Source organism: Pagrus major, chromosome 24 (assembly GCF_040436345.1).
Source record: "Pagrus major chromosome 24, Pma_NU_1.0".
Classification (NCBI taxonomy): domain Eukaryota; kingdom Metazoa; phylum Chordata; class Actinopteri; order Spariformes; family Sparidae; genus Pagrus; species Pagrus major.
Window position 1 is genome coordinate 1,347,327 of NC_133238.1, and position 22,641 is coordinate 1,369,967.

The 22,641-nt window shown below is 40.6% G+C and overlaps 1 pseudogene; it reads right to left on the reverse strand.

The window, feature by feature from the left end:
- Positions 1-5,198: 5,198 nt before the first annotated feature.
- LOC140992421 (G2/M phase-specific E3 ubiquitin-protein ligase-like) lies at positions 5,199-21,629 on the reverse strand (annotated as a pseudogene).
- Positions 21,630-22,641: the final 1,012 nt, after the last annotated feature.

A 22,641-nucleotide genomic window follows, 5' to 3' on the forward strand; every position in this document is an offset into this window, starting at 1 on the left:
GGAGAGGCCAAAGAGGTCAGTGTGTTGGATCCATAATAATGTGGCTCCAAACGAACAGAAGGAAAAATTCATTGTGAGGAAACCCAAAACTATTGCAAGGGAACGCAAACATATTGCAAGGTAACGCAAAAGTATTGGGAGGGAAGGTACAAAAACAAATTGTGAGGTAAGGCAGGGTAACTTGAAAGTAGTCTAAAATTCTCACCATGACCCTTTAGGGGGCTCCATATAAACAGACTTATCAGATAATGAGTGCGGTTTAAGTGAAAGTGACGTTTAGTGAAACACTGCACAAACAATGTCCATGTGTTCCCTAGGATTTAGCCATGCTAAATAGGATGCGTCACTACTGCCCCGTTCTATTGTGATCTGATCTTTCAATCAATCATGATGCGAGTCAGATCGGCAGCTGATGTGAAATCGGCTGTATTTCTCCAAAGGTTGAAACTTTCAACTTTTTCCAGCCAGCCAGCTGAATTTCTTTTTTTTTTTCAGAACCCTCTGCGGCATGCACCGGCACAGCCAAAAAGCACTACCCTCATTAAACAATCCATGTAAAACAATCTGTAGCAATTTACATGTATTAATAATTTATCATTGGCCATATGTGAGCGGCTGTCTCTCTCCGTTGCATATACAAGCCTGTGTATGATTTGTTTAAGTAGTTTAATGCTGCTGGACTGTTGATTTCTTTGTGAAGGACTTGGGTTGGATTTTCCACAACAGTGGAAAGGATTTGACTTTATGCACGTTCTCGAGTGCCTTCTCTCAGTGCCTTTCTGCCCCACTAATATATACTAATGACTGACTTCTACCACAACACAGAAGTTCCACAGAGCCCCTTTATGATGAATGGTGGACCTGCATCTTCGCAAGAACACAAGATTTGGTGTGAATCCAGCCTGCATCTGCAAGGGTTTAGGGCTGTCCCACTGTCCACTTAAGTGCATGAGGGCTCTCTCGCCCTTTATGGCCACTTTCTGTAAGTCCGCATTTCTGCAGACTTTGTGTAAGGAAATTACCCAAGCTTCATAGTGTTTTAACATTAAACGCAGAGTTACCATGTTATAAGAACAACGATAATCTTTGATTCTTTCATTATTCTTTATGCAACGTTTTACTCTTAAATCAAATTTTTAAATCACTACCTAGCATCTGACATTTTCTCCTAGAACTGACTCTCTACCCAATGACTCCGTTTAATGAACAACAAATAAATACTAACTCCAAAACTAACAAGGTAAAGTGAAACGTCACAAAGTACTGTCCCATTCCTGTTATACCATTTCGGCCAAGTGCGGGCTCCCTGACTCAAACACTTATCAACTGAGTCCATGAGGGCTCAGGGCTTTATGAGGACAGCCAAAGTCTACTTAGAGAGGCTGGCAGCTGACTATGAGGGGCCCTCAGGGACATTATTCAGAATTACCTCTCACACACACATGTGAAATGCTCTTATATACACTACTGAAACACTCTCACATAAACAACTGAAAAATTATTCGCTCACACACACTACTGAAACGCTCTCACACACACTACTGAAATGCTCTTATATACACTACTGAAACGCTCTCATACATTTACATAACATTTAGGGCATTTAGCAGATGCTTTTGTCCAAAGCGACTTACAATAAGTACATTTGTCACAAGAAGGAAACCACAACATATCACCGTTGATAAAGTAGAAAAGATAGAAGCAATATTCAAGCCCTCATCAGAGCAAAGTAGCTGCTATTTAACAAGGATACCTTTCATAAGTGCTATGATGTAAGTGCTGAAGGTAGGAACCTACAAGTGCATATAAGTGCTTTTTTTGTGGGGGGGGGGGTTTGGTGCTATGCGGGGTCGAGGTGAAGTCTGAACAAGTGAGTCTTGAGTCTTTTGCGAAAGATGGCGAGCGATTATGCTGTCCTGACGTTGGTCGGAAGTTCGTTCCACCACTGAGGTGCCAGAACAGAGAAGAGTCGGGATTTTGCTGTGCAGTCTTTGTTTGCTCTCAGCGATGGCGGTACCAGCCGGATGGGGCGTGTGGTCTGATCAGTGTTTGGAGGTAGACGGGTGCAGTTCGGTTGACGGCCTTGAAGGCCAGCACCATGGTCTTGAATCTGATGCGGGCCGCAACAGGAAGCCAGTGGAGGTCACGGAGGAGGGGGGTCACATGGGAGAATTTGGGTAAATTGAAAACGAGGCGTGCTGCAGCATTCTGGATACGTTGCTACGGTTTAGTCGCAGAGGCTGGGAGTCCAGCCAATAGTGAGTTGCAGTAGTCGAGGCGGGTGATGACCAGCGATTGAACCAGGAGTTGCGTTGCTTCCTTTGTGAGGAAGGACCAGATCCTGTGGATGTTGTAGAGGGCAAATCTGCAGGATCGGGCCACCGCGGTGATGTTGGGGGTGCAGGAAAGTCCGTCGTCGAGGATTACACCCAGATTCTTTGCAGTCAATGAAGGCGATACTGTGATGTCTTCAACAGTGACCGACAGGTGTGAGGGCAGTCTTTCCCCGGGATGAAGAGTTCAGTTTTACTAAAACTGTGAAATGCTCTCACACACACTACTGAAATGCTCTTATATACACTAGTGAAACGCTCTCACACACACTACTGAAATGCTCTTATATACACTACTGAAATGCTCTTATATACACTACTGAAATGCTCTCATACACACGACTGAAATGCTCTCATACATACAAGTGAAATGCTCTCATATACACTACTGAAATGCTCTTATATACACTAGTGAAACGCTCTCACACACTACTGAAATGCTCTTATATACACTAATGAAACGCTCCCACACACACTACTGAAATGCTCTCATACACACTACTGAAATGCTCTCGCACACTACTGAAATGTTCTCATATAAACAACTGAAATGCTCTCGCACACACTAGTGAAACGCTCTCACACACTACTGAAATGCTCTTATATACACTAATGAAACACTCTCACACACTACTGAAATGCTCTCATACACACTACTGAAATGCTCTCATATACACTACTGAAATGCTCTCGCACACTACTGAAATGTTCTCATATAAACAACTGAAATGCTCTCGCACACACTACTGAAATGTTCTCACATACAAATGAAATGCTCTCTCTCTTACACGCACAACATTTTGCATAAACTACTAAAAAGCTTTACCACATACTAGTAAAATGTGCTCATATACACAGCTGAAATGCTTTGATATAGAATTGTAAACTATAACAGTTCCGTAGTGAATATGAAAATTACAGTTAAACAGGAAGGCCTTCCTGTCATTTGACGGAAACAGGAAGACTCCACACAGGGAAGTGCATGTGCTTTTGCTGAGTTTGAAGTACTTCAACCCTTGCTTCAACCACAATGTATGTTCATCTGATATTCTTCGTTTTTCAAGTCCAAGCTTTATTTTTTGAAGTGAGAGGCAATGAGGAGGATGTTGTCGTTTTTTTTTTACTAGTGCTCTGCAATGCATTGAGAGGCTGCAAAGAGAGGAGTCTGACCATTTCCATCAGAAGAGGCTTTATAGAGAGCTTAATGAGCATACTCGAACTCTATCTGCATTTCTTGCCGTGTGTGATGATAGGGATGTCAGTAACCTTCTAGGATCATTGTATAGATGCTTTCACAACTTGCTGCATGAACATGAGGCCAGACAGAGATCCACTAAAGTGACCACAAATTTGACACCTCCAACAACCTTGACTGGCCATCCAGGACGGCCCAGATACAGCATAGCCACTGAACAGATTTCTCACTGTGTGTCCATCGGTATGTCATGGCAGAGAATTGCATCATGCTTCGGAATTAGTCGAAGAACACTATACAGACACAGACAAAGACTGGGAGTTGAGCCATTAAGGTATTCTGTATTGTCAAATCAAGACCTAGACAGAGTTGTAACTAATATACTACAGAACACTCCAAATGCAGGTGAAGCATACATTCTTGGAAGCCTGAGATCACGTGGCTTGAGGATTCAGCGCTGGCGGGTCAGACAGAGCCTGCATCAAGTGGATCCTATTGGGCGATCATTTAGACGTCATCTTGCTATAAATCGAAGAGTCTATAGTGTTCAGGCCCCTAACCAATTATGGTAAGCAAATGTTATGTATAAAGAAAACAAGTACATATATACATATGTATGTGTGTGTGTGTGTGTTGAGCATCCCACACATACTGTATACACACACATATATATATATATAGTTTTAAGTATACATTTTCTTCCCAACAGGCATTTTGACGGCAACCACAAGCTGGTCAGGTGGCGGATGGTCTTTCATGGCTGTGTGGATGGCTTCAGCCGGACTATTATATACTTACGGTGCTTGTTCAACAACAGAGCCTCAACCGTCTTGTCATTATTATTAGGAGGAGTACAGAACTTTGGCTTGCCCTTAAGGGTCAGATGTGATCATGGTATGGAAAATATAAATGTTGCCCGTTTTATGTTGGAAAGAAGAGGATTGAACAGTGTTATTACAGGTGTATCAGTACACAACCAAAGAATTGAGAGACTATGGGCAGAACTCAATAGAGTTGTATCTAGACACTTAATAAACATCTTTAACTTAATGGAGTAACAGGGTGTACTGGATTCATTGAATGAACTACATTTATTTTGTCTGCATTATGTTTATTTACCAAGGATTGAAAGAGCAGTAAAAGAATTCATCAATCAATGGAACAACCATGGCCTCTCCACACAAGGGGGGCAGACACCTCTTCAGCTGTGGCATTCAGGTGTCATTAATAATGCAGGAATCCATCCAGCTATAAACAGCATTTTTGATGCCGATAACTACTATGGCATTGATGAAGAAGTGCCATTACCTGAACTTCAAACCAATAATAATGTTGTAATCCCAGACATAGATGTAACCATTAATGAGACCACAATGAACATTATTCAACAAGTGAACCCACTTGAAAATGATGGGAACCATGGAATAGATGTTTTTTCTTCACTTCTGCACTTTCTTCAGTGAATAACATGGGAGTTATGTTAATGTTTGTTAAAATGTTTTCTTCACTTGTGCAGTGTATTCTGTGAATTAAAGTTTTGTTAAAACATTGTAAAACATTTTATGAAAAATAAATGAACATGATAAACATTTGTTCAAAGGAACGAACATTCAAAGACAGGACAAGAGAGACAAACAGAGACTTAAACAGGCAGAGGGAGTTTCAAGTTTTCAGAGCATGACATGTTCATGCCCTGCCAAACATGTGTTTTCTAATGCAAAGTCAAATTTTTCCTTGAACAGTTGGTAAGACACATGTAGTGGCAACTTGATGCAGTTAACACATGTGTTGGCAAGAGGGAACATTGATGTAGAGAAGTCATCATCCCTTTTGTGAATGAACTGGACAGAAGGAGTTGGGGAAAAGCCGCCAGGTGGTACCACAGATGCTCCAGTTGTGAAGGCCAATATCTTCTCTAGTTTGGATGGCCCTTCTTCTTCTGTAAAAACAAAAATATTATCAGTGGTAGTTGGTCCAATTAATGTGTATGTGAAGCATCTCTAAAGCAATTAACATCAGCTGATACTGAATAAATTGTCCAGTAAGAGTATTTCACTTCTCAAAACCAAAGCGTCTAAAATCTGAATGGCTCTTATAGCAATGAATTTATAACAGGTTTTTCATCTTTCAACATTCGCAGGTTGCTTTGTGATAATGTTACGACTACCAAGAGAATACATTTAATCTGTAATGTTTGTTGAACAGGAATGTTTTGCAAAAAATAAAATAAAAAGAATGATACTAAAAACAGATGCATCAGTTTATTTGACCATTAAACCATTAATTACCTTCTGCATCTTGGAGATAGTCCCTCCAGAAAGTAACGACCATCTCCTCAGCAGCTCTCTTGTTGCTCCCTTCTGGAGAGAGACGAATGCTGAAAAGATCATCCACCTGGTCAGCAGTCAGTGTGTTCGGCTCATAGAAGAACAGGGGTTGAAAGCTGTCTGGATGTCGTTGTATTTGGTCCAGAACCCCAAGAGTTTTCAGTCCTTCACAGAATCTGTACAAACACCATGGAATAATTGTACAATCCATAATTCACTTGTACACTGTCAAATTGTCCCTTCGTTTTATACAAACATAATTGATTTTGTCAAGCTAGTCTTACACCTTGTTGGTCAATGGTTAAAATTATTACTCCTTTTGAGATTGATCTGACTGTACAACAACTAACACTGAATACCTTTGAAATGGACCTTGAACCCTGTGGATGACCTGAAACATGACAATGTCTTGTACCAGCAGATCCCTGTCTCTTATCGACCGCATAGGCCTCAGACACCCTGCATTGGCCAAGTAGTCAAGCAAAGGTGCATTTGACTTCTCAAGGTCCTCAAGGGTTGTACTTTCAGATACCTAGCATCACAAGAAGCAGCAAGATGGTTTAGTCTTTTAACTTATTAGTAAGAACCCGGACACTAGTGGTCTGCATACTACAGAATGCCTAGAGGTCCCCTAACAGTTCATGGCAGTGCAGGTTTTTTTCCACACATTGCTACAATGTGATAAATAACAAGGAAAATATGCGTTGGTGTCGACACTTGTCCGTTGAATAGTGGTGGCATTCAAACTACAACATATGGAAAAAGTGGGCTGATACTCCTTTTCAAAATGGAAAACAACAAGAGAACCTTTTAATTTAAACTAATTCTAATGCAGTATAACATTTAAAAGCTATCAACTGACCTTTTTGACTTTTTCCAAGAGTTCTGTGTCAGCTATGTCTTCTAGTTTTGGATTTGCTGAACCATTGACCAGAAGACAAAATACTGTTGGCGAAAGAAACCAAGCTCACTGCAATGGCTTTTCCAGCAATGTAGTACCAGTCCTCTCTTAGAGCTGCAAAACAATGGCATAAAAGGAAATATAATATTGATAAATACCACCCTAGCCAGCATGTCCATGGTGGCCTCACCTGTGTTTGCCCATATGGGCCTCAAGTGGGTTCTGACTGGGTTTCAGGTGGGGCCCAACTTGGTGAGTTGCACAGGACCCATGTAGGCCCCATATCTTTGCCCACATGGGTACAAAGAGGGATCGGACTGGACCTTAAATGGGGCCCAACCGGGCAATTTATCTGAGACCCTTTTAGGCCCCACCTGTGTGACTTTAATAGGGATCTGACTGCAAATAGTTAAAGTAAGTAGTAGTTTTTTTAGTGCAGATGACTGGATCATCCATCTACTGCAGCCAGAGACAGAGCAAGTCGACCGACCCAATATGGCCGCCTATGAGTTACGTCTACGCATAGTCCAATCCACTCCCTTGGGTAAGTTCTATCAGACCCATGAAGGCTCCACCTGTAGGTTCCCATGTGGGCTTGAGGGATTTACCAGTTTAGACTCAATTAAAGTGAATTTGTACACATGAGGCCTAACTGGGCAATTTATCCAAAGTGGCCCCACCTTTGCTCACATGGCCTTTGTTCATTAAGTGAGACTAAAAACCCATATTTCAGGTTTGATAGTCATGTTTAAAGGGGAACTATGCAAGTCCGGTCACTTTTTCGCTGTTTTGCTAACCCTCCTCTCTCCCCCACCTGGCCATATGCATTTGTTTTCAACAAAGCCGACCAGAACGCAATCCGTGTAGCGGTGGATAATGTTACAATATGTATATTTGTGTAGTCTTATCTGTCATAAACAAGAGATTACGGATTACGGGGCACGTTTGTGTTGTGGTGCCGCCGAGACGAGAGCTGGGACACGGGGTCAGAGGCGCTGATCCTGCAAGGTTGGTTTTTGGCCACGAGATGCTAGGTGGAAGGCAGAAAGCCTCCATTCTCCCCATAACAAGTCATTTAACCATCACAACTACTCCCAAGCTGTTAAATAAATAATTTAAATATAATAAAGCTAAAAATCTTGCATTGTTCCTCTTTAGTTACAAAAAAGTGCTACAATTTAGCAACAAAAAACACAATATAAAGTTGTATTTCAATGAATGTTTAATAAAACTTGTTTTAAAACATAAAACATTTGAGCTGCACTTCTTTTTTTAAAAAAACAGAAAAGAATGGGGCAGAAAACATTGAGGTGACAGTCACCTTGACCTTTGACCTCCGAAATCGAACAAGTCCAAAATCTAACGAACTCAAGTCCACAACACCATAGCATAACCTGGGTGGTGCAAATGTTTACCTACTGGGACTCTTCTTCTTGGCGGAGTACCCCACTCTCCAACTTTTTTTGAAGCTCTCTCTGAGCTCTTACTGTTCTGTTTCCACCTCTGTCACGGGCTCCGATGAACCACTTGGAGAGGGCCTTTTCTGCATCCTTCTGTGTAATTCCTTGTGTCAATGCATTCCTCTTGAGCACTCCTAAAAATAAATCACAAGAGCCAACTTAATAACTCTAGCCTAATTTTTACATTTTGAAACCATTGTGACAGACAGAAAAAAACAGACAGCCATTCTAAAGGTTGTAACCACTGCAATGTTTTTTTTTTCTCAGAGGAGCACAGTCCAATGGATGCACAATTGTCTAATCTAAATCCCATTAGGCATTTGTGAGAAAAGCTATTATTAGTGTATTATTAGTGTTACAGCAATAAACAGGTAGGTTCACATCCTTCTATTATTTCAAGTGCTTCACACAAAAAGAACAGATAATTTCTTAGCCTTCCTGAACTCAAAAACAGCTACATGATGTTCAAGTTGTTCTTTCTTCACAGGAACTCACTGAGCAAAAATGAAGAACTCCAGTCAAACTTGACACTTAGAAGCGACACCTACTAGCAAAATAAATGTACTGCAACTCTTTATCGCTAAACTGCTGCTGTAGAACCATTTTAACCATATTTTAGAATGTTGTACATATACAGAACCAATCATGGAATGGAAATTATTTATTGATGCAAAAGGAATTATTGTCACCTGTTTGTATAAATATATTTTAAAAAAAGAAAATTATGGGGTCCCTTCTTTATCATCACTGAATCACGAGAAGTGTCCTACTACCCAGTCACACAGTGTGGCAAGTATTTCATGAAATGGACTAAATTTTTTCCTGATCTAGAGAGATCTAATGAACCTGATAGTTAGATTGTCCGGTAACCCTTTCTTTTACAGTCCCCTAATTACCAGGTATTTACCTGGTAAATTCATGGTAACACAAAAGTGTTACTAGGTAATTACCAATGGTAATAAGAAAGTAAATACAATGAAACTATGGCCAAAATACTGGGCATTTACCTGGTAACTATATGGTAAATTATAGTGTGTTATTGGGTAATTACTGCTGGTAATAAGAAGGTAAGTACAATGACACTATGGCCAAAATGCTGGGTATTTACCTGGTAACTTTATGCTAAATTTTAGTGCATTATTGGGTTATAAGCTGGTAATTAAAACTGCAAGCAGTGATGAACGGGCCCTCGCAGTCCACGCACGTCAGGGCATGCTGCTGTCGGGGCGTGGCGCTTATCCTGCCCCATTGGCTGATTATTGTGTATGTGTGTCTTAACTGTCTGTGTGTTCGAAAAAGTAGGTTTGCGACATTTTGCAAATGGAAATTTAGCACGAAAGTGGGCGTGGCCTACATTACACAATTCAACTGTATGCAGGGAACACGTAGATATAAGGTTTAACAATGTGCGCCATATTATGTGGGAGGTATTAGCCAAAAACGGTTTTGTGTTGATAATAGCGCCACCTGCTGGTCATTTTTGGTGTGTCAGTTACAGGGGCCAGTCTATACCACCTCTATCAATTTCATATCCATACATGTTATGGTGTGGGCACAGTGCCAAATATACAATTAGACTGCCACCAGAGGGCCACCTAGTGTCGGATCAGTAAGACCTTCGTCAGCTTTCCTCAGGAGGCCATTGGCAATGAGTGTACCAAGTTTTGTGTTAATCTGACCAACCAATGTCGAGATATAAAATACTTGAATTTAAATAGCGCCACCTTGTGGTCATCTGTCAAAATTATGCACAGAGCCTTAGGGGCTCATGTGGAAGTAGTAGCCTGAGTTTCATGTCATTCGGATACACCAATGTGGAGAATTGCAACACTTCCTGTTTTGAACCAAATGTACGGGAAGTTGTTATTTAATAACTTGAGTATTCTTTGGAATATCAAAATTATTTTAATAACTTTTTGTCAGTAGTGTCCACAGATGATGTGTGCAAAGTTTGGTGCAAATCGGTGAAATTGCCTGGGAGGAGTTCGAAAAAGTAGGTTTGCGACATTTCGCGAATCTGCGAAAAAAACCGGGTGTGTTACTATGTGTTACTAGGTATTAACCACTGTAATAAGAAGGTAAGTACAATGAAACCATGGCCAAAATACTGGGTATTTACCCAGTAAATTATAAAGCGTTATTGGTAATAACTACTGGTAATAAGTGGGTAAATACAGCAAATCTACGGCTGAAATACTAGGTATTTATCTGGTAAATTATATTTTGGTTTTGGGTAATTCCCACTGTAAAAACTAGGTAAGTACAAAGAAAGTATACCTGAAATACTAGGTATTTATCTGGTAAATTATATTGTGTTATTGGGAAGTATTTCCCTGTTGTATGTATGGTAAATTAAGATTGTTTGTAGATACCTTCCCTTTTCCATTGAATAAGCACAAACTTGTACCATATAGGTTCAGATATATTACTATGCAATACATGATAATTTTCTCGGTAAGTAAACTAAAACTGTACTGTAAAAGAAAGCCTTGTTTGTTTCCATGTAATTACCATGTTCTTACATATATAATGTGTAATAGATAACTCACCTCACTGGTAAATAAACACAAACTTGTACCATGTAGGTTCTGATATATTACTATGTAATACATGATAATTTACTCAGTAAGTAAAGTAAAACTGCACTGTAAAAGGAAGCCTTGCTTGTTTCGATGCTATTACTATGTTCTTACTAAATTCTTTGTAATAGAATATTCCATTGTCTATGCAGTTAAATGAATGTGTACCATTCATGTTCCATGATATTACTAAGTAAAATGTGACAAAAAAAGGGGAGGAAAAAAGCCTAACATACACAAAATGTTTCAAAAATGAATTAACAATGATGCTCTGCAAACTGGAAAACTGACTTCAACTCCCTACCATAGGGAAAAACACATAACCCTTCCTAACATTATAGTATAGTGTCTACTACTGAGTAGTGCGAACCCTCACTTTCTAAATTTACATTTTATGGGTAGCAGCTCAGACTTTTTTTTCATTTGTTTAATTTTTTCTTCAAGCGGTTTGTTACCCTCCAGGAAGGTCTTGCAGGTTTTGGCGTAGTTTCCTACAGTGTCCTCCTCAGTTAACTCTGGCAGCAGCCCGAAATCTTCACCCTATGCAGCAATCCACACCTCTGCAATGATTGCCGTTAAGGCGAAAGTGTTCCTGTCCACGCTCAGCGATTCACAGCTGAGGCTGTTGCTCCTTGTATGCCGAAATTCTTTTAACAGAGCTCTGTATCAGTGTATGATGTCCTCTGGACTCTGAACTACAAGACAGATGATAAAATATGATCTATTAACATTATATCATAATCACACAAACATTAATAATCTTGATTTTACATAACAGGACATTCTAGAGTTTGAGAGGTAAATAAACTTATGTGATCTAGTCTCTGCACTCCTCTCCTTCACTCTCCTCTTATAAAAGTGATTAATTCAATAAATAGTGATTTATGATAGGCCCAGCCTATTGCGTGTGTGCACACTGGCACTGAACTTCTGCCCAAAGAAAATCAGTCAACACATGAGGGTGCTACATTGAAACTAGGGTAGAAACTACCCTTCAGTCAGGATCACTTTGTCAAAAATAATCTTGCACATGTTGTATTTGGCGGTAAGGTTCTGTTCTGGGGACTCCCTGCTCTTCCACGTGCTTGCATGTAAAGCCTTGCGGCAGGAAGAGCACCCCCCCTGTCCTTCACCAGCCATCATGAATCGCCTATAAGCAGGGAGTGCAGCAGCAAAACCCAGACAGAGCAGACAGCAGCAATGACAATGAACAGGCGGAAAGCACAACAGGGGGAGCTGGGGGCGGCGGTGGGTTGAAGTCGGCTAGTGGAGGAAGCAGCAAGAGAAGCCAGGCAAGAGCAGTTTAAATACTGAGCTTTGAAAGTGATTAGCCAATAGGAGCATTGGGGAAGTAAGCATTATTGAGGGAGTGGTCTCGTTTTGGATCGTTAGTACAGCTTGTAAACATTAGAATTTGGTGGACCCTAAAATGTGTCAGTATTGTCTGTTGGTCCAAGTACTACAGGCATACACATACAAGTTTAAGGAAGCACAATAAAATTTGAGCCTATAATGGCCTATCACCAGGGCCTGAAATTAATTTTCCAAAAGTGGGGGCAATTCCCCCCCTAAGGGCTTCACATGGGGGGGGGGGGTTTACTTTGTTGGGGGGTACTACAGGACGTATTTGTCCTATTACTTGAAATTACATTTTGTCGCTCTCCTTCAACTTAAAACAGTATTCTCTGAACTATATACATTGCTGTTCTTGTCTCTTCCTCCTTCTCCTCTCTGAGTGGTCATCTTTTGGAGCTGTGTCTTCAGTCTTTTTTTTTTGGTGGCTCCCTGTTCTCTCTAGTCTCCTCGCTCTATTCATTCCGGAGCCCAAATATCTTTATTATATTTTATGCTTCAGATATAAATGATGTTGCAACTACACAGCACATCCTGACAGCTGAGAATATTACGGTCAGGCATTGTTCCCCCTCTATTAAATATGAAAGGATACTGAAAATCATAGGACATGTCTGTTCTGATGATACAAGTCAACGGCCCTGAAATGTGAGTTTGTCTTCTATAATACACATTCTACATCTCGGAGGCGACGTCTTTCCACATACAGGCTTCCTTTGCCTTAGCTAGGCAGGGGAACCCCTGAAAGGAAGAAAGCAAGAAAGAAAGAAAGAAAGAAAAGGACGGCACTCCGCTCTCCAGCCGTCTCACCTGCAGCTGCACAGACGAGCTGTCAGAGGAGAGCTCTGCCGTTCCTCTCTCTTCAGCCTGGTGTCTGGCTGCACTTTGTATAAAAAGAGTTTAACATTGGAAGACCTAACCGCCATCTGAGCACCGATCAGCTGAGCCATAACACAGTGGATGTGGCGCTGCACAGCTGTAGCAGCCTGTGTGTGTTTTATAACATCGGCAAGAAAAAAAACATCTAACGTTATTCAGTAAACCATAAAAACAAAGACGCAGGTTCATGATGAAACTGTGCAACAACTGCCTGGCACAAAAGATGAAAATTAGTCTTTTGGCCTGTTGTGACATATTTACAGCAATTAACACCATAACAAAAAAACAAAACAAAAAAAAAAAAAAAAAAGATGCTTGGGCCAGTTGAGAAATCGAACAATTATTAAATGAAGTTGACGGTTCATTTCAGAGCACTGTCCAAAATGTGAAATTATCAATCATGTCTCACATGTGTCAGCCATGAGAGGCAGGAACTTTTTAGTTATGCTGGCTGAAAATAATTCTGTAAAACTGTCATATTTTTTTCATACAATTGCAACCCTACAACTATTATTATACTAATAAAAAATTGTTAAAATATGCAAAATCATCCTTTGAGCTGTGAAGGTAAACTATAAAATTCCACTGAGGACAGTAACAGGTTTAAGTACATTTACATTACCTTCTTGGTCGCATCTTTGGAACATCAGTGTCCGTCTGGAGGTCAGATGTATCCTCAGCTCGCGCAAGTTTACACCGAGCATCTCCATATGTATCTTAGAAAGACAAAGAAAAGAAATATAGGTTAATCCAAATCTCATATAGCTTCACTTATCCCACACCCCAAAAATCTGTTTTTTACTTGCATTTCCAATAACACGTACACTGTATGTCCTCCATGACACATCTGGCTGGACTTGGTGCTTTGCTGCCTTAGTAATATTAAGACTTAGGCCTGATGGCCAAAAACACTCTGTCTTGTCCTCATCAGTAAACCAGCACGATGGGATTATATCCACTAGAGCCTTCCCTTCTCTTGATTCTTCATCTCTGAACTCCACAATGCTGAAGAGGGACATGCTGCAAGGTTCATAAGGTTAATCACTCATCATGTAACTGTGGAAAAGCCACATACCCCTTTTGCATAGGAAACAGTATGAGTTTTTTTGTTAAGTCAGTCACAGGCACACCATGCTGGTCAGAGAGTTGTGTCACTGTTCTGATCCCCACACAAGATGAATCAATAGGGTAATTGTAAAAGCATCCCTGTCTCTCATAGAACTGACACACAGTGTACATAGCTCCTGATAACACCTCTACAATATTCCTCACAACAGCAACTCTGCCCTCAACATCAAAGCAGTTGTTGCCTTGAGAGCATGAAATAATATTTCCCTCATGTCTATACTTTTTGTATTGTACACGAGCAGGGAACTCTTGGAGAGTTGGACCATACAGATGTGGTTGTTGAGGCTTATTCCTCATTTCCTTTCCACTGTCAAAGGGGATAGGTTTTTCACCTAAACGCCTTACAACTTGTTGAAGAGGATTTTGGGGCCTTCTTACCAGCCGCTTTAATGTGCTGAGATAATTTTCAAAAGGGAAACATGAAATACTGTCTAAGGCACCAAACGTTCTTGTATCATCAGCCAGATGTATAAGACTGTGGGTATTATACACAAGGTGCTCTGATCCATATATCCTCACAAAGTTTGTCACATAACATTTCAATAGTTTGTCTACATAGTCACAGTATTCAGAACACAAGGCTGGGCTGAGAAGAATTGTCATTGCTACTGACAGTAGCATAAAGTTCTTATACAGTTGTGTAGGTAAGCGTCCTTGGAGAACAGCAGGGCCCGTATACAACAAAATTTGTCTGAATTCTAATTGATTTTAAATGGTTAGAGATAATGGTGATGGTGGTTGCAGAAATCCGACACCTTAGAGGTCCTTTGATCCACAGACTTACAAGTTTTCTAACATTTCCTAAGCAAACTAAATGCATGTAATCAAGTACAAAGCTTGACACCATCCCTATGCCAAGCTCTTGTAGGGGTGAAACACCATGATGATGCTCTTCATCTATCATATCTGTAAACTGTGCATCTGTTCTAAGTGGTGCTTTCAAATCAGGAAACACCACCTTATTGTCCATGTAAATCCCACAGCGTTCACAGGAGTTGTAACCAGAATGACCCTTGGTACATTTCAGGAAGGCACGGGCGGGTGCATCACAGATGAAGGCATCCGGCAGAGCAATATTGTAATGCTTTCCATTGTAATGCAACCCCTCATTTGTTATAACCTTCAGGTCCTGAATGAAATCGTTTCAGTAATCCTCAACAGAATTAGGCTTTGTTGGGCCTGCATACAGACCAATGATAATAACATTAGACCTCGGGAGTTCTTTGATCTTGGCCAAAATAGGCCATAACTCCATTTTGGAGTTTCTGAAGAGCGGTAATCCATCAACACCAGAGTGTCTGTTGAAGGATCTGACTCATGTGACAGCTGTGAAATAATTGCATTTGACACTCCAAAATCATAGTAGCTACCATGTCCAATTTCTTTGACTTCACAGGTTGTTAAGGGTGACAAAAGAGTCCTTGGATCTCTGGGTAAATCCACTAAAATATGCACTAAAATATGCAATAGTGCTGACAATGCACTGTGTGAAATATTGTGATTTGGGGCCCAATCAGCCAATTTCCTTTTCAGATCAGTACAAGGATTAGTTCCTTCAGTGATTCCATCCACATTTAATTCTTCACTGCTATCACTGTAGAACATCTCAGAATCTGATTCTTGGCCACTTTCAATGTAAACAGCCTGAGTCTGAGAGTCCAACTCTTCATTAGGAATCTGGCTGTTCATTTCCGCGACACACTCCAGATTTGAAGACACTTTGTTTTTGGCACGCAAGTCTTCCAACATCTCCAAGTGCTCTGCAACTTTGGCTTTAATGCGTCTTCGTTTGGTTCGAGAACTACCATAGTAATCCATTTTTCTGATCTGTAACAGACAAAGATTTTGACATTTACACATATATACCTGACTATTTGTCTACTCACTTGTTGGACGGATATTTGGGTTTCAAATTTGGGGTATGTTTAGTTACTTTGCAAAAAGCACAAGACTGGCACTATGATCCCAGGGACATAAGTTACAGGGGGGCTCGTCAGAACAAATCAAGACTGAGCAAGTATTCTGACTTGCAGGCTTCACTGTCTATGCAGAGAGGCATTTAGACTCTATTTGGCTCTGTTACTATACTGCCAGAGGTAGCACAGAGAAAGCAGGCAATAAATACTACATTGACAACACTCCACAACAAAAGAGTAACAAAGAACCCCTCAAAACATTTGCCTTAGTGTCATCAAAATATCTCCAAGTGTTCATTTACCTTTTTGGAACTGTTGGAACCTCTTGATACTCTGGTTACTGGTGATGCCCACAAAATATCAGATGCTCAGAGACCTGCAAAAACATACAATAAAAAGCAACATTGCATGCAATGTAAGAGCCATACTAAAAAAATAAAATAAACCAGAGAAGCATGTGTTTTATCGGCCAAAATAATACATTTCCTTTTACATACATACATAAAACAGCACATATACAAGAGATAATAATTTACTGTGTTGAATATAAGTTTTATGGCCATAGCCAAATTGTAATCAACTTTATTTAAATACATTGGTTAGTGGTTAATAAATGCATTGAATTCAGAGTGGCCCAGCCAGAGCCCAGACTTGAACACGATTGAGCATCTCTGGAGAGATCTGAAAATGGCTGTGCACCGACGCTCCCCATCCAACCTGATGGAGCTTGATAGGTTCTGCAGAGAAGAATGAGAGAAACTGCCCAAAGATAGGTGTGCCAAGCTTGTAGCATCATACTCAAAAAGACTTGAGGCTGTAATTCGTGCCAAAGGTGCTTCAACAGTATTGAGCAAAGGCTGTGAATACTTATGTACATGGTATATTTTCGTTCTTTATTTTTAATAAAGATGCAAAAATTTCAAACAAACTTCTTTCACGTTATCATTATGGGGTATTGTGTGTTGAATTTTGTGGGAAAAAAATGAATTTAATCCATTTTGGAATAAGGCTGTAAAATAACAAAATGTGGAAAAAGTGAAGCGCTGTGAATACTTTCTGGATGCACTGTATATATATATATATACTGTATATATATATATATATATATATATATATATATATATATACATATATATATATACATATATATATAGATATATATATATATACATATATACAGTGCATCCGGAAAGTATTCACAGCGCTTCACTTTTTATATATATATGTATATATATATATATATATATATACATATATATATATATATATATATATATATATATATATATATATATATATTATATATGTATATATATACATATATATATATAATTTATTTTATTTTATTTTAAAAAAGTTTATTTAGTCAGTGTTTCTTTTTTTTTTTTTTAAGTTCTTATAATATCAAGTATGAAGTCTTATCAAGTATATTTTTGAGTCAGCAATTCAATTAATTACATTTGCCTTAGGACAGTTCATCCCAGCTGATGCTGCTGCTCAGGTCTCTACCCTGCTCCCATTAACTACGGTGGACTTTGCCTCCACTTGTCAGGGATCTACAGTGGATGCTGGCAACTCACCAACCTGTAAACACAGGTTAACGTTAATGAAATTATAAATAGCATTTTTTTTCTGACATTCTTGTTCTAATGATACCCATTCCTTTCTACGTTATGCTAAGATGTGAAGACATTCCAACTGATTTTCAAAATTTTGCATTGTTATTTGCAAAGATAACTTTCTAGGCAAGCTGTGTTAGCCCAAGATAGTCCCAGCAAAGTGTTCTGGGATTTTTCCTCTACCCCCCGGTTTTGAGGCAGTATCTGAAAAACTGAAGCCCCATTTACACTGCCTTTTCAAGGTGGAAACATTACTCTAATGTTCAACCTCATCATCTGTATCTGGCCCAGAGGTGGAAGGATTGCACTGAATTGATGTGGCTCTGAGGTAGTATCAACCAAGGCTTATAGGTAGACTTTCTTTATGTAGCGGCGTTGTACTCTCTCTCTCATTGCATTGTGTATTTTTACAGAAGAAGAAGACCATCACGGTTGGCAATCCTGCCGTTTATTTCGGATATCTGGCAGAAGGATTAATAGCACAGTCAGTCCCGGTTTCCTCACACACACACATACACGTCAGGGAGACAGCGAGGTCCGACTGCTCAATTAGTTTCAAAATGAACACAAAATAACATACAAAGCGTACCTGGCAGAAGGATTAATAGCACAGTCAATCCCGGTTTCCTCACACACACACACACACATACACGTCTGAAAAATGTAAAATGAAAAGAAAGTGCAGGTTAGCTAACAATGTGTAGCACTAGCTATTTTATAAACAAAAATAAGAGAAAAACACCATCAACTTTTTATGAAAAAGGACGTGCTCAACCGTTCGGGAGCTATATGTTTAAAAAAATACAACTTAAACCACCCCTTAGTATTAAAATTAAAGTAATTAGTATGAAACAATGGCGGAGCTCATAATTCGTGCAGGGTACCAGGGAGACAGCGAGGTCCAACTGCTGCTACCCCCCCAGGTTGCACGACCATAATCCACCGGGGTGCTGCATTTAATTACCATAGGACAATTAAGTTTCAGTGTTGTGTGATGAGTTTTTATGGCAAGTGGAATCATACTACTTCTTAACTCCGTTACATTTACACACAAATTCTGTCTAAAAGGGGCTTCGTATTCTTTATAAGCTTCAATTGTGGGGCCCACATTATTAAAACCAAACGTGCCCCAGTGTTTCCCACTTTCACACCATGCCCACTTAGCCCACTTATATTCCCTATAGGGCCCATGTCCATATTAGCAAGTTCCAGCCCAGACTCACTTAGCCCACATATATACTTTATGGGTCCCATTTAGTCAGCCCACATGGGCTCCCCATGTGGCACCCATGCAACTAAAACCAAATGGGTCCCACATAGTGTTTCCCAGTCCCATACCATGCCCAGTTAGCCCACTTATATTCCATATAGGGCACATGTCCATGTTACCCAGCTCCAGCCCAGACTCACTTAGCCCACTTATATTCCCTATAGGGCCCATTTAGCCAGCCTACATGGGCTCCCCATGTGGCACCCATGTAACTAAAACCAAATGGGTCCCACATAGTGTTTCCCAGTCCCATACCTTGCCCAGTTATCCCACTTATATTCCATATAGGGCCCATGTCCACGTTACCCAGTTCCAGCCCAGACTCACCTGGCCCATGTACATTCCCTATAGGGCCAATGTAGTCAGCCCAAATAGGCTACCCATATGGCACCATGAAACTAAAACCAAATGGGTCCCAAGTAGTGTTTCCCAGTCCCATACCATGCCCACTTATATTCCATATAGGGCCCATGTCGATACATCCCAGCTCCAGCCCAGACTCACTTAGCCCATATATATATTTCCTATAGGGCCAATGTAGTCAGCCCAAATGGGTCCCACATGGTGTTTCCCCAGTCCCATACCATGCCCAGTTAGCCCACTTATATTATATATAGGGCCCATGTCCATGTTACCCAGCTCCAGCCCAGACTCACCTGGCCCACATATATACTTTATGAGGCCCATTTAGCCAGCCCACATGGACTTCCCATGTGGGGCCCATGTAAATGAAAAAATATGGGGCCCTTAAAATTTGCCCTGTTTATGCCCATGCCCACTTAGCCCACTTACATCCCTTATGGGGCTCATACAGCCAGCCCACATGGGCTTCACATGTGGGGCCCATGTAAATGAAACCACATGGGACCTGCAAAATTTGCCCAGTTCAAGCCCATGCCCACTCAGTACCCACATAGCCCGTATTTAACCCTTGTGGGCCCCATATGGACATGCTGGCTGGGACATTTCGGCAAACAAAAACTGGCTGTCAATTAAAGGCCGGGTCTCGAATGATGACCGGGGCCATGGTTGACACAAACAAATAAAAGCTAGGTCTAAAACATGAGTGGAGAAGTGAGCTGTCATATAATATGCATGCCAAGGATGATGTACATTTCCAATAACCAGGGCCCAGGGAGCTGTGGAGCACAGAAAGACAGGATGAGGACACGGGGCAGGAGACACAGGAGACTTGATAAGTAAAAAACTAGTTGGAACGCTGAAATCAAAAAGGAGCCTGACGCAGTACAGCTATGGTGACTGTAACGATCTGGCAGTGGTGGATGAGGAAACCAGGGTATTTAAGCCGGAGGAGTGATGAGGTGATGGGATGCAGCTGTGTTCCCTGCGCACCTGTCGCCAATCCCTGGAGCACCGCCTGCAGAAAAACAAAAAGGGGAGAGGGAGCGGGAAGAAGAGGGAGACTGGGAGAGGAGGGGCGGAGTGCAACATGTATAGTACCATACATGTACCACAAGATGACAGTAGCCAAATTTCAAGGGCCATATGTGAACGCTGCAAGTCAAAGTTTTCCACAACACATTCCTGCAAATGTTTCACAATAAAAGATGTATTAAGAGAAGGGTTTCAATCTGATGAAACTGTAGAGGGGTTTTAATTGAAAAAAGATACAGAAAGTGCTAAGTCTGAATTTACCACATAATGCAGTCACTGTAACAGGGCAAACGGGCAGATTAAAACAACACTTCATACTAAAATATGACCAATTATGCTTAAAGCCCTGCCTCTAAAACAAGCCCACTTTATAAAAGCCTGGTAACTTTTGCAGTTGAGGTAAGTAAAGGCCCCCGTCACTATTTGAGGAAATACATTAAGACACGCTACTACATGAAACCATGGGATTTCCAGTATAATATTAAATACACTGTAAATCAGTTCAAAAGCTACAAGTTGCATGTCAAAATCACTATCAATTAAAATCACATTATAAATTTTTAGAAAAGCCAGGCATTACCAGTACTGTCAAGAGCCAAGTTCTTGCTGTTTTCTTTTCCCTCAAACATGGGTGACCTGGCAATAGTCTCCATCAGCAGCCTCAAGAATTCCCTTCTTGGTCCTCCTAAATCAACTCCTTCTTCATTTTTCCCCATGTCATCAGAGAATTTTACACAGATCATCAAGTTGGGGTCGTAGGATACCCTTCAGAAGCCCCGCATGGCTCCCTCCCAGACAGCAGAGCGATTTATATTAAATTTGCACGGCTGTTTTGTGCTAATTTTGCTTGACAGTTCCAGCAGTATCTCTTGGACCGGGACCTTTTCTGCACTATAAACACAAAATCAAAAATGAATGATCATGGCTTGGTTTAATTCCTCATCATCTGAAGAGTCAGGCGGAAGAGTAGCCATGAGTGTCAAATATGAAGCGTAGTCACCATCATGATTAGTTGTGCCAGGGTTCCCATCACCTTTCGTGAGGCAGCCTCCATTATCACCACTGGTGCCAGGGTTCCCATCACCTTTTGCGAGGCAGCCTCCATCATCACCACTGGTGCCAGGGTTCCAATCACCTCTTGCAAGGCAGCCTCCATCATGACCACTACTGCTGACGGTGTGATTGGAGCCATAGCTGTCTTCATGACCAGTACTAGTGCCAGGTTTGCCATCTCCATCATGACTGCTAGTACTGGGATAATCATTACTCCTCATTACTCTAAACCTGGTAGCAGCCCTGGTGGTGCCATTACTGCTCATGTCTGTGCAAATCTGAGGACCATCAACTTCAACACAATCATCATCGCTGCCCTCAGTTGCACGTGTGCTTAATGTTGATCTGGTAGTAATGGGAGAACAGTCATTTTCTTCTTCGGAGTCCATCTTAAACAGAGAAAGAAAAATATATATTTCTTTTTAAAAAAATTATTATATTTAGCACAATTTTATTAAGTGGTAAAAAACTGACAAAATCGCAAACGTACTAAAAGGGTCCTTGATGGTCTCACATACAGGGCTTTGGTTTTAAAGACCTTGTGAATTAGCATCCCATTCAGCTCCTGACCACCCTGAAGCTTAGGGGACACCAGCTTATTGCCACAAGCCATGAGAAACTGGAGGCTAAAAAGAAGATGGGGATATTACAACAACAACAAAAGCTTTAGGCTCTGTAGCACAACAGTGTGTTGTACACTCGTTGTTAGTCATTGTCGTTGTTACTGTGTGTGTAGGGGCGCCACTTTGGCTTCTTGCTCCAATTAACTGTGTGACTGAATCAAGTAGATTTTAAAACAAATGCTGAGCAAATGTTTGTAATAATCATGATTGCACTTTGTAAACCTGTGTTTACCATTTTTTAAAAAAAATTTTAAGTGTTCTATAATAAAATATATATATATATTATTAATATATGTTACAAAGTAAGAGGAAAAAACAGGCATTTACCTGACATCGTCTGGAATGTGCTCACCAAAGCCATCCCTGATGCGGTCTAAAACAGTCTGGTGGTCCCAGTCCTTCTGGAATTCCAAGGCACTGAGGATGTGTCCATGTTTGTGTAACCATGATTTTGGACCTTGTTTGCACACTATTCCCCATGATTGATTAGGGAGTAGTATTACGTCCTTGTTGAAATGGTCATGCTGCTGTGTCCTGACTCTGAAATAAGAATGTAACAATCAGACCACATGAAAACAGCCAGTACAATATAAGTCATACTGCTATAGGA